Here is a 13,300-nt window from a genome sequence, read left to right on the forward strand (position 1 = left end):
AGGTCTCAGCTTTTTCCAATAAAAGCTTCCACTTAATCACAAGTGTGTTGGATTTTTCTTTTGGGAAGGGGGGTGGGAGAGAAGCTTGTAGCAAAACTTGGAATTGTTAGGCCTAAACAGAAATGTAGCACAAAACCAGTTATGCCAACCTGACCGAAGTCAGGCTAACAAGGGATTCTGGGTAATCACCAAGTAAAAAAATACCAAAAACAGCATGTCTCACAAAGCACTGAAAAATTAAAATAAGTGAGGGGCTGCATTCCTGGCAGAGTACCAGCTGTGCTGTGTTAAAAAGTGTTTAAAAACTAATAAAAAACCCCAGCTTCCCAATGTTCTTACTCATTCCCTGATTTAGTTTTCAGTTTGATTTTAACTCCCCTACATTCCTAACTTTTGGTGCTTGTTAAAATATTAATCTAATACTGTAAACATAGGAAACTAGGCATGTGTGTATATTAAAGGTGTCTAGTTTCTAGTTTAAAAAAAGGGAATGGGTTGCTCAAATGAATATATTATGATGTAATAAAACTATATAAGCTGATACTAAAATGTAAAGGGGGGGCTAGTTCTCTTTAAAGACAAGCTGCTCTCTATTGATGAGTACACTTGTCAATAAAGAGCTTTTGATAGGACCTTGCTGGTGGTGCCTGTCTCTTTGCAGTCAAACAACAAACTTTGTTGTGGGGGCTAAAGTCCCTGACAGAACCTGCTGTAGTGGGGGTTCTCCCATTGCTTATGAGGTTCTGAGTTGGAGGTTTTGGCATTGGATTTAAAATCCCTCAGTTGCTTGGCCAACCCTCCCTAAGAACACTATCCCCCTGGTTCTCCAGCAAGGCTCAGGGAAACCAGGTGCTGAGACCTCACCTGGTAGAGCAGGTGTAGTTTGATCACAGCTTGGAAGCTGCAAGTAGCTCTTTGCAGCACCAATTAAAACACTGATTTAATTGACCACTCAATGCTCTTACTATATTCATTTGCACAAAGCCATTGATGGGGCTGTAAACATAGAACAACTAAAGATTTTCCTGTCCCATACTGTTTAAATATGAAGCTATAGTAAATGAAACAAATTCACACCACTGGGGCTTTTTTGGGGTAATGATTGCTAATTTGGCTCCTGAACCACTGGGACCTGAGTATTGCTACTGTACAGCTAAGCCTTTGAGACTATTTGTATACTCTAAAAGTGAAGGATGGAGGATTCTTTGCAGGTAACCTGTACATGCTGGTTGACCTCAGCCTCTCATAGGGAGAGCAGAGAACTGAGCCATGGGCTGATAGGACCCCAGAGAAGGGGTGGGGGAGACTTGTCAAGTAGTAATAGATTGAGCAAAGAGCATGGGCCTTCTACCCTGCAAGGCCATCAGGAAGATAGGTGGCTGCTGGCTCCAGTAAATGGGCTTTCCCAAAGATTCAGATGAGGCTGCAGGAGTTGGAAGCCTCAGGGTGCTAGTAGAAATCAGCTCTACTGCAATTATCTAAACAGCTGCAGAGCCCTTTACCAAAGTGATCTCCTAGGATAACCACTAGCTGTTCTCCCTCTCCCACCAGCTCTGGTGTAGCTAAAATTAAGTACCTGCTCTTCAGAGCAGAAACACTGTGGTGTGTCCCTTTCCTGTGGCAACAACCAAACACCCTGTTTGGGTGCAGTATAAATGAATGTGTACCCACCTTCTGGATTTTTCGTGTAAGTGGCAAAGCCTGTACTGTGCTCTCTCCTTTCTGCTTCCACAAAGCAACCACCATCTAAGGAAACCACACTGCTAGCCTCTAAACTCAAAGGGCTGCTGCCCCATGCTTATTAACACAGCTGCAGAGAAAGATGCCTGAAGTTGGCTCAGCTAGGATTCAGGAGGGCCAGCTGCAAGAGGCCTGTACCACAGTAATCCAAAACTATGACATCTTAGAGCCAAGGCCCATGTGAACTGCCAGCACTGGCCTGATCCTCTCTGCAGAACTTACTGAAAGGGAGAATAGGCCCTGCACCCTTATGGTAAAGGTAGAAATATAGCTAACATTCCCCCTTCTTCAGACTGACTTCTCTCTGGGAGGTGAAGCAACACAGCTGTGGAGGAAAAGATTGCATTATAACCTGCTGCTGTAGTCCTCTGCTCACACACACACAACAGGAGCTAATCCATCAACCAGTGTGAAATAATGTGATGACCATTCCCAGTTAATTTGTTCCTTTCATCTTCTACCATAACTTCAGTGGAGGTCCTTGTAGTAATAATTAGCCTTTCTAAGCCTGTGATTCTATACCTGGATGCAGAAAAGGGCTGATAAACTGACTTTCAAAAGTAGTGAGACCTACCAAGTCTTTAACCTGCATTTTATCTGCTCCCCCACACTTCTATCAGTAAAGCAATAATACGCAGCTGGTGGGAGTGTATTTTTCAGGTGGAGTGGGAGCTGAATGGGGGATTAGCTAAAGAGACACAGCTGACCACTGCCTAGACTCTGCACAGATTGTAGCTGTATCACAGACTGGCAATTCTTTTCCTGCAGACTTGAGTACAATTAAATACTAGAAACAACTCAAAGGAAACCTCGGATCAGGGAGTGGTAATGGGGGTACTACTGTTTGGCTGATGGAATAATATTTGAGCTAATCACAACAAGGAACATATGACTGAGATAATACCCTTGGCAATCTCTCATTTTATAAAATAGCAGCAAAGGAAACAGATTAATCCACTTTCCATGCTCTGTTATGCAACTGCAGGGAACTCTCATGAGAACAGCTGTCAGTTTTCCTCCTCTGCATTTTGCTTTTGCAATGGATGCAGGAGAGGTATAGAGTTAATCTGAACAGCTGCCTGTGACCTTGCTGCATTTACCAGACTGAGTGTGCAGAGATGCCAAGTATCTCAGACAGTACAAGTAGTAGCAGGCAAGCCCAGCTGCTTTGCCCTCCCACACAGCTTGGATGGGTAAGGCACCATAGAATCATAGAATCTCAGGGTTGGAAGGGACCTCAGGAGGTCATCTAGTCCAACCCCCTGCTCAAAGCAGGACCAAACCCAACTAAATCATCCCAGCCAGGGCTTTGTCAAGCCTGACCTTAAAAACCTCTAAGGAAGGAGATTCCACTACCTCCCTAGGTAACCCATTCCAGTTCTTCACCACCCTACTAGTGAAAAAGTTTTTCCTAATATCCAAGCTAAACCTCCCCCTCTGCAACTTGAGACCATTACTCCTTGTTCTGTCATCTTCTACCACTGAGAACAGTCTAGATCCATCCTCTTTGGAACCCCCTTTCAGGTAGTTGAAAGCAGCTATCAAATCCCCCCTCATTCTTCTCTTCTGCAAGCTAAACAATCCCAGCTCCCTCAGCCTCTCCTCATAAGTCATGTGCTCCAGCCCCCTAACAGTCTTAATGCTGCAGTCAGCCATCTTTCTCACTTGCTTTGGCCATGTAAGATTTTATCAGCAGGTATCTTTATTGTCTCCCCTGAACTTTCATGAAATAACTGGTAGGAGATCATCTCCCATCCCTGTATTCTAGCACCATGAACACCCCCAGCTGAAGAACAGTCTACAGGCCTAGCTGCAAAGAAATAGTGAGGTTCTTGCAGACAAAGTTGGGCATCTGATGGCCTTCACTGTTGGCTTTATACATTTGGCCTGAACAGCCAGATTGTTGTTAAACAAGATGAAAACTATAACCTCCTTCCCACTGATAAGATAAGATCAAGGACCTCCAGAGGCTGGTGGCAGATGGAAGGAGCAATACAGATAAATTTGCTCCTTTTTAATTCACTGGAGGGGGGAAATCCTGTTGCTATTAGTAGATGGAGGGAAATGCTAGAAGATGTTTCCAATGGGTCTTGGAGGTTGGGAATTGGGGTTGCACACAGAGTTGATCACAAGCAAATTTGCAATGCTGGTGAAAGGTGTCAGATTGTCGTGCTGGAGCCTAACAGGTTCTGGTTATTCCTAGAATGCTGCACCCTGCACAGCAGCTACAGCCCTGCTTCCCATTCTCAGCCCCCTGCAGACTGAGCAGGAACCCCCGACATACGCAAACACTGACATGCACAGTGCCTAGACACACCCGCAAAACGCTGCTCTCTGTGGATTTCTCTCTCACCGGAGAAGTTCAAGGGCGCTCTGAGTTTCATCAGTGCGATGTCATAGTCGTGACTCCTGTCGTCATAGTGGGGGTGGTGGATGATTTTCTCCACCACCGCACGGGCCTGCTGTGGGACTGACACGTGGGCGATAATCCCTGCAAAGACCAGCCAGCTGGAGACCTGTGGCCGCCTGTAACTGAGCAGAGACATGGCCCACCTGTTCCTCCAGGGCTGCAGTATTGCTGGGGCGGCCAATTCCCCAGTCCTTTCCCTGCTGAGGGAACAGCCGGGCTCGGCACTAGGCCTGCGGCTGTGCCGTTCCCAGACTCACTTGTGCACACAGTGAGCGGCCGTGACGATCCAGTCGTGCGCCACCACGGAGCCTCCGCACACGTGTCTGGAGTTGAGGTACAGGCTGACCTGCCACGGCCAGCGTCCCAACGGGGCGTCGCTTCCCCCCACTATCCGGGCTGTCCTGGAGCGCAGGCCGCACTCTGCAAAGGGGGAGTAACGTGAACCCGGTGCCCCCAAACACCACCTGAGAGTGGGGGAGGGATGGGCAGCAAAGGGTGTCCGAGAAACCTGTCCCTCTCCAGGAGCTGCGGAGCTTTGCCTTGGGGCCGAAGGGAGAGAGCAAAGGTCTTTGAGCACCAAGCCTGGGGGAGACGAGCAGGAGAACAAAGAGGCAGGAACTGGGAGGAAAGAAAGGGAAAGCAGGCAGCAGAGAGGGAAGCAGCTGACAGGAGTCATTCCCCAGGTGTGCTCCTGCCTCCGGGCTGTGAGCCCCTGCTCTGCCCAAGTCCCTGGCTCACCCCCCACAGGACATCAGGGATTCAGGGTGGCCCCAGCTTTCTCCCTTTCTTTTGCCATCTGTGCTGTTCTCCACGTGAAATAAGAGAGAGAAACCCTCTCTAACCCCTTCTGTGTGCTCCGAGCTAGTTCCAGGACCTCTGTCTGCCCACCCAGTCACCTAAACGAAGTCTCCTCCCCCAGCCAGCACCACTAAACCAGAGTGGAGAGGGAGCAAGAGAGAACAGCGAGGGATGCAGGAGTCCCACCTCTCCACCTGGGCCTTCTCTGGGCTTGCCGCTTGCCCGGCCATAGCCCTGGCCTCAGGGGGAGTTCCAGGCCACAGCTGCCTTCCCTGACAAGAAGGGGCTGCCGAGACCATTAGGGTGTAGATACTGCGGGGGGACGGGGGCACTGATTGCACGTCCTGTTAATTACCCAGTAGCTGTGCCATATGGACAGGAGGGATTTGGGAGCTGACTGTCATGTCACTGCTGCCACTGCAAGCAGACCCCAGCTATGAAATCACACGGACAAAGGGGCTGCTCCAGGGACTTGAAAACCACCCTTTTTTTCTTGCCACTCAGCCGGCTGGGAAGCTAAATCTTCCTCCCACCCAGACCAGCTGGTTTGTGCTGCCTTGTTACTGCAGGGTCGCTCAAGAGGGCTGTGCTGCCTCGCTGAGTAACGCTGCTGCTCGCAGACCACCCAACACTGGGGCTGCTGGATGGGTGAAGAACGACACAGGCTTTGCAAACGAACACCAGGGCCATGCTGAGCGCAGGGTGCTCGGTGTCTAGCTGACCTGGGGCTTGTGCTAATGAACAGAGGGTCTGTAATTGCACAGAGAATGCAAGAGACCCCAGTGCAATATGAGGAGAGGCGAAAGCACTTACCGGAGCACTTCAGAGCCACAATTCGCCCTGAAGCACAGCTGCTCCTGCACAAGAATAAAATCAAGGTTTGAAATAAAGCTCTCCCAGAACTCTGCAGCCAGGAAACACAGAGGTGGCCCATCACAGGGTTCTATGGCAGCTCCCCTAGGAATGGCGACCAGCCAGATGCACCCAGGATGCCCAGAAAGTGGATTCTGATAGGAATAATCATCGCGCCCACCAAAGGCTTTTCTCCTTCCCAGCACTTTGCAAACACAAGCTGGTGCAGGGCAGAAAGCTCACGTGTGCAATGACCCTGGTTGTGTTGCTGCGGCAGCAAAGCAGAGTTGTTCTAAGAGGGCTAGCGGGCCTGCCTGAAGGTTGGGAAGTCAGCTACCCTGTTCGCACTGAGGGGATCTCTGCTCTGCAATCAGAGGTGTGATTGCAGCATGTGTAGACATACCCCAGTGCCCAGCTCAGGTACCATTAGCCGTGAAACACAGACTGTCTGGAACCCAGGGTCATTATTCTGGTGGCTAGGCTGTGCTGAAGTCCGTGCCGCCAAAGCTTTGCTGCTATAGGTACTCGCACTAGCTAGATCGAAGCTAGCTCGGATATGCCCACACGTGCAGAGTGCAGTGCAGACATCCCCACTGTGTAAGCATCAAGCTGGCTTAGGTCCTATTTTAGCGTGACCCTCCCAGCAGTTGTGGCTCCTGCCCGTGCAGTCGTTGTGCTATTTGTGTTCCCATTTGGCGTCACTTAGTTGCCAGCTCAGATATTCTCCCTCCCTCCATATTTGCTGATCAGAGTCAATGCCAGCCCTGCAGAGCCTGGCAGTCACCTCCAGAAACATGGAGACTTTTTCTCAGACAATATAACAGTGAAGGGACCCTCTGTTCAGTCCCCCCAATGCCGGTCCTGCTCTCCCCAGCTCCGTCACCCACCTGACCTGCCACACGTCTTCAATGCTGCTCTTCTGGTTGGGTACAATCTGAACAAACTCTTGCGTATCGTTCACCTTGACATCTGTCAGTTCACTCCTTTGTGGTGGGCGAGTCTGCAGAAGCAACAGCAAATGTCATCACCTAAACACAGAGAGAGAGATCTGAGAGCTCACCCACATGACAGCGTTCTTATGGTCACTTCCTTCCTCTCTTCTGCATAGAACCATTGTACTCTAGTTTATACATGCTAATTCTGGCCACTGCTCACAAGAGATGAAAGGGTTAAATATAATAGCCATCACCCACTGGGAGGGCCAAACCTTTACCCTGCCACGTTTCATGGAATCACAGTGCTTAACCAGGACCAAGTACAGACACACAAAAACAGGCTTCCACGCGCACAACTTGAGTTCCAGTTTTGTCTCTCTCATTTACCAGGGGCAATGCCCTGTCTGGAACTGTACAGCACACAGGGACATCTAGTGGCTAAATAATAATACTACAAATGAACATCCCCCAGCCCTTACTTTACACTCTAACCCCAAAATCAGGAAATAGGTTTGCTTGCATCACTACAGTATCTTTTCAGATGCTACCATCCCTTTGCTAGCCTTGCAATGTCGACGGCGTGTGAGTACAACAGGAGAAAGTAACAATACCGTGTCCTTCGCTGACACCTTCCAAGTGAGGATCTCAAAACACGCTCCAAACATGAATCAGTTCATCCTCACCTGGGAAACAGGTGACTATTATGATCCTTGTTTGAAAGATGGGGGAAATGAGGCACAGAGAATAGAGGTCACAAGGGAGTAGAGGCGGTACAGTTAGAACCCAGGAGTCCTGCTTCTCATTTATGCCAGAAAACCATCCTCCTCATCTCTATGGTGATTTTCAGAGGAAATGCACAGCCACAGAACACCAGTGGAGAGAACAGTGACATGATATCTGGGAGTGACTCTATAGACAGGGATGATATAAGGGCTTAACCCAACTTTCAGGGAAGCCGATGGAAAGATAATTCCACAGTCCAGGATTCTGTGAGCGTGGGAAGCTGCTATGAAAGTCTCGGGAAATAAACCCAAGCTACAGGACATCTAGCGTGAGTCAAAAAATGCAGATTGTTTTTTTCCCCACAGGACATTTTTTCATTTAAAACAATATATCAGGTGAAAAATTTAAATTTGCAGTGAAAATTCCAACCCCCAAATGGTTTGATTTGGGGGTTTCCTCCCTTTTCCAGTGGCAAAATAGAAAAAGGGTGAGAAATGGGACTAGCACAATGGGACCCCATTCTCAGCTGAATCTAGGCCCCTAATAAATATCAGTAACTCTACGGTCCCTGGCTCCCAGTCCTGTGCTCTGATCACATTACTTCTGCAATATCTTCATCAAAATGGCAAATCAAAGACCTGTACCTGAGACTGGCCGACTAGGTCTATGCTGAGAGGAGCATCACTTACTGGAGGTATCCCAGCTGCCTACAGATCAGAGTCCCCAGGGAGAGATTCCACCGCTCGTGACATGCCAGGAGCCAGCCGGGCCTGCCTTCCACCTGCACTTCCAACGAGAAGTTTCCCGTGTTTATTCTGAAAGATACTAAAACCATTTTATTAAAAACGTCCTGCAAGTTTCCTTGCGACCAGCTCTTTGCAAAGGCCGAAGCTAAACACAGTAAAGTCCCAGTGACTAAGGAGGGATGAACCCATCCCCAAATCTGGCTCTGCAGAGTGCCCCAGAAAACCACTCCTGGACCTTTCCATGTGTTCCCCGGGCTCAGGGGGTGGCACTGCTGGGTACTGGCAAAGCATTCTGGGTAGTGCTGTGCAGAGGGCTCTAGCAAGCTTCCCCTTTGCTTCAGAATCACTCCAGTGTCACAAAAAGAAAGAACTTTGGGGACTGGGTTTAAAGGCAGAAGCTGAGCAGGGCGTGTTTGAGTGAAAGAAAAGCTGCAAAATGAGTTAGAGGCTGAATACGAGACACTTACTGCTCACATAGCACTTCCCAGTCAGAGATCCCTAAGCACTTTAAATAGCACCATTAACACTATCCCCATTGCAGAGGCAGGCCCAGCTTGGTGTGTCAGAGCGATTGTGGTAGAGGCAAGCGTGGAACCTGCTGCCTGTCCTACACCCTGTCCAATGAACCACACAGTCTCCTGCATTCAACAAGCAATTAGTGTCTCAGGGACTTGATTAAAACTCCATTGCTGTACAGTGGTGACTTTGTGAGACGCCCCATCCCAAGGGCTAGCTTCCCGTGGGATTAACACAGTGGGTGTGAGGGTCGGAAAAGGGGGAACCAGTGGAGAACAGGAAGTGAGACATGTTTGGAGCACTGGTGCCCCTGCGCTGAACACCTGGCGCGTAAGAGGTTGTTGTCACCTCGCCTGTGCTTGCAAGAGGGGAACCCCCCAGCCGCATGGGGCCCAGACACACTGTGATCTGTGGCGACCTCAGGAGATGGGTGCCGAGGCTAACGCTGAGCCCCAGACAGCAGGGGGTGCGGGAAAGTCATTTACACCATCCTTGGTGTCGCTGCTGAATTTGAACCACAGCTCACAATCTGCTCAGCCCCCACTTTAGGGGGGGTCAGTAAGGAGTCCAGCTCCCTGCTCCTCTGCTCAGAACAGAGACAGAGCTCCCCCTCCTCTCCCTGGCTTGGGTAAACAGCACTTCCCCCCACCCCACCCCACCCCCACACGGCTCCTCCGCCTCCTGCTTCGCTCCCCTTTAACCACTGGGCTCAGCTGTCAAGTTGCCACTGTGATGCCACAGCCCCCGAGATTGGACCAGTCCACCCTGAGCTCGTACTGGGACCACCTGGTGCATCCCTGCTTCTCAGCCGAGCTGGACGATGTCCTGCAGGATGAGGGTCCCAGTGAGGCACCCCTGGCCAGGCTGGGCATCCCCAACATCACGGAGGAGGAAACGAGTGCCGAGTTCCAGAACCAGATCGGAGTCTGAGCTCCTCCCCAACACAGAGTGACAGGAGACACCCCAGGGCAGTCACTTGTCTGCCCCAAGGACGAGTGCTGCTGCTTGGCATCCGCACATGTCCCTGGTGCGAGTGGGGGGAGAGGCAAGGGGAAAGGTGCATTGCTGCTCTCCGGCCAACCTGAACGAGCATCGACGTCCTCCCCAGTGAGCTCTGCGGTGGAGCCATTGTGCTCTCCCCCCAATACGGGCAGTTGATGCTGCCTTCCTATGGAGGAGGCGGTGGGGTTAGAGGCCCCTGTAGCTCCCTACTCCAGGCTGGGGTAAGGGACCAGGGAAACGTGGAACAAGGGCTTGGGCCACACGGCCAGGAGGCTGATCAGCCATTGACTGTTATGTGGAGGAAATGTCACTTTCCCTGTGAGTATAAGGTGCTGCCCCGGGGTAGGTCATAAGCCGCAGGGATCCAACTGGAGACCTCTAGATCTTACGGCCTGTGCTAAATGACCAGCTCTGCTAGCTCAAGGGCGGTAGCAGAGAGTGACAGAGCCCCACTGTGTTGTGTGGGTCACATGACACAAGAATTAACAATCCCACCTTCAGTCACCCCAGGGAGCGCCGCTTGGAGGGGGGCAGGGAGCCCCTCTCCATAGTCTCTGGTTCCCATTATGTCCACATCAGGCATCTTAGGGTTTGTGCAGCCCTTTTGGTTTCACACCTTCTCCTGCCCCCATGCCATGTCCTTCATGGACTGTAGGTACCCGGAGCTGGTGCTGCCCCCAGACGCAGCTCGGGCACTCACGTGGAAGTGTCTCCTACTGACAGTGCCATATGGATAACTCTCTCTGTTCGGTGTGTCCCTCACCCCTCCTTCCCTGCGTCCTCTGACCGCTGTCCCTAACCTCTCAACACATCCCGCATCTCCAGGTCCAGCTGCAGGTAAGTGGAATTATTTTTGCAAAGTCTTTTGTAATAAAGGTCATAAAAAAAACAAAATTCAGCAGGTGATTAAAATCTCTGAACCCCATAGACAGCAGCATTTTGTGAGTGTGTGTAGGCACTGTGCATCTAAGTGTTTGCGTATGCGGGGGGTTCCTGCTCAGTCTACAGGGCCACTGCCTGGTGCAGGGGGCTGAGAACGGGAACGGGAGCCTTTTACCAGTTGGATATTGTTTCAGATCTGAGCCCAGGTCCTCCAAAGTATTAGGCCCCTAACTCCCACTGAAATTAACAGGAGTTAGCTGTGTAAATAGTTTGGAGGATCTGGCCCTTGATCCCTCACTCCCATGCTAGGGGTGAGCAGGCTGGGGCATGGCCAGGGCATGCCCGCAGGGCGTTGTGGGGGAGAGAAGCGCTTCTGTAGCTGCTGTGCATGGTGCAGCATTCTGGGAATAACCAGAACCTGTTAGGCTCCAGCATGACCATCTGACACCTTTCACCAGCATTGCAAATGTGCTTGTGATCAACTCTGTGCACAACCCCAACCTCAAAGATCCACTGGAAGCATCTTCTAGCATTTCCCTCCATCTATTAATAGCAACAGGATTTCCCTCCTCCTTCCTGAATTGCTCCTTCCATCTGCCACCAGCAGGTCCTTGATCTTACATTATCAGTGGGAAGGAGGTTATATTTTTCATCTTGTTTAACAACAATCTGGCTCTTCAGGCCAAATGTATAAAGCTGCTATTTCATAACATGAGAGCTTGCTAGGGGAATTATCTCAGTCATATCTTCCTTGTTGTGATTAGCTCAAATATTACTACTCACTGATCCCAGGTTTACTTTGAGCTGTTTCTAATATTTGATTGTACTGAATTTTACAAGAAAAGAATTGCCAGTCTGTGATACAGCTACAATCTGTGCAGAGTCTTAGGCAGTGGTCAGCTGTGTCTCTTTAGCTAATCCTCCATTCAGCTCCCACTCCCCCTGAAAGGCAGGTGCACATTCATTTATACTGCACCCAAACTGCGTGTTTGATTGTGGTTTGTCCCCTACTGTTGTGGCAACAATGTTTCTGCTTTGAAGAGCAGGTACTTAATTTTAGCTATACCAGGCACACCAGAGCTGGTGGGAGAGGGAGAACAGCTAGTGATTATCCTAGGAGATCACTTCGGTAAAGGGCTCTGCAGCTGTTTAGATAGTTGCAGTAGATCTGATTTTACTACCACACACAGTTAGTTCAACCCTGAAGCTTCCCACTCCTGCAGCCTCATACTTAATGAGGTGTAGTCCAGTCTGACTCTTTGGGAAGGTCCATTTACTAGAGCAAGCAGCCACCTATCTTCCTGATGGCCTTGCAGGCTTTGCTCAATCTATTACTACTTGACAAGTCCCTCAAGCTACACTGCACTAGCAAGTCTCCCTTACCCCCTCTCTGGGGTCCCATCAGCCCATGCCTCAGTTCTCTGCTCTCCTGCGAGAGGCTGAGATCAACCAGCATGTACAGGTTACCTGCAGAGAATCCTGCATCCTTCACTTTTAGGGAACACCAATAGCATCAAGGGCTTGGCTCTTGAGCAGCAATACCCAGACCTCAGTGGTTCAAGAGCCAAATTAGCAATTACCCCAAACATGCCCCAGTGGTGTGAATCAATTGTTTATTTACTATCAATTCATCTTTAAACAGTAGGACATGGGAAATCTTTAGTTTTTCTATGTTCACAGCATCAATGGGTTTGTGCAAAATATAGGAAAAGCATCCTGAGTGATTATTTAAATCAGTGTTTTAATAGGTGCTGCAAAGAGCTACTTGCAGCTTCCAAGCTGCAGTCTGAGTATATCTGCTCTAGAGTTTGATGTCTCAGAACATGGCTTCCCTGACCCTTGCTGGAGAACCAGGGGGATTGTGTGCTCAGGGAGGCTGGCCAAGCAGCTGGGAGGGATTTTAAATCAAGCTCCAAAACCTCCAACTCAGAACCTCCTAAGCAATGGGAGAACCCCCACACTATAGCAGGTTGGAAGTTTTGCTACAAGCTTCTCTCCCTCCCCCACACACCCTATAGCTCCCAAAAAGAAAAAGTCAACACACTTGTGATTAAGGGGAAGCTTTTATTGGAAAGCCAAAGACGCTTGAAAACCATTTATTCCCCTTTGTTGGAAAACGCAAAAACAAGTGAGAAACTGACCAGAAAGTGAAGTTTGTCTGGAAGGTGGGCGACCAGACAGCAAGTGTGAAAAATCAGGACAGGGGGTGGGTGGGGGGTAATAGGAGCCTGTGTAAGAAAAAGCCCCAAATATTGGGACTGTCCCTATCAAATCAGGACACGTGGTCACCCTACGGGAAGGTCACACGGTAAGTCAGATCCATTTCCCCACCAGCTCCCCCGGGGGAGCCAATCCCCCCGGGCCAGAGGAAAGGCAGCGAACATCCAGGTCACTGCAAAGAGCACAGGGGAGGGTGGGTGTCCCGGAGGCAAAGCAGGAGCGGACCTGGCTGGGCCCGGCCCCTGGAGCGGGTCAGGGCAGGTGCAAAGCGCTTCCCCCCTTCACAGGCAGCTTTTCAGACCCCTCCAAAGGGGCCTTTCCCCTTGGCAGCCGCCACCTCCCCTGCAGGCCCCGGCCCGGCTCCCCGGCCCCGCAGCCCCCGGGCCGCTCCAGCTCCAGCCGGCCCGGGCCCCTCCCCCGTCCGCCCCACTTACCGCCTGCGCGGCCCGGCCCGGCGCCAGCCCCCGGCTCCCCCC

The 13,300-nt window shown here is 50.5% G+C and overlaps 1 long non-coding RNA gene across 3 annotated transcripts; it reads right to left on the bottom strand.

The window, feature by feature from the left end:
- Positions 1 to 39: 39 nt before the first annotated feature.
- On the bottom strand, positions 40 to 13,300 carry LOC123354829. Of its 3 annotated transcripts, none has more exons than XR_006574915.1 (7): positions 13,259 to 13,300; positions 8,148 to 8,239; positions 6,688 to 6,828; positions 5,762 to 5,805; positions 4,408 to 4,570; positions 4,094 to 4,272; positions 40 to 2,065 (listed from the first exon to the last, which is right to left on the bottom strand). It is a non-coding gene; the product is annotated as an uncharacterized LOC123354829 (long non-coding RNA). The 3 variants fall into 3 exon arrangements; XR_006574914.1 differs by having other exon boundaries at positions 6,688 to 6,800; positions 8,148 to 8,283; positions 13,259 to 13,299; XR_006574913.1 differs by having other exon boundaries at positions 8,148 to 8,283; positions 13,259 to 13,299.

This window comes from Mauremys mutica, chromosome 22 (genome assembly GCF_020497125.1).
Source record: "Mauremys mutica isolate MM-2020 ecotype Southern chromosome 22, ASM2049712v1, whole genome shotgun sequence".
Taxonomy (NCBI): Eukaryota; Metazoa; Chordata; order Testudines; family Geoemydidae; genus Mauremys; species Mauremys mutica.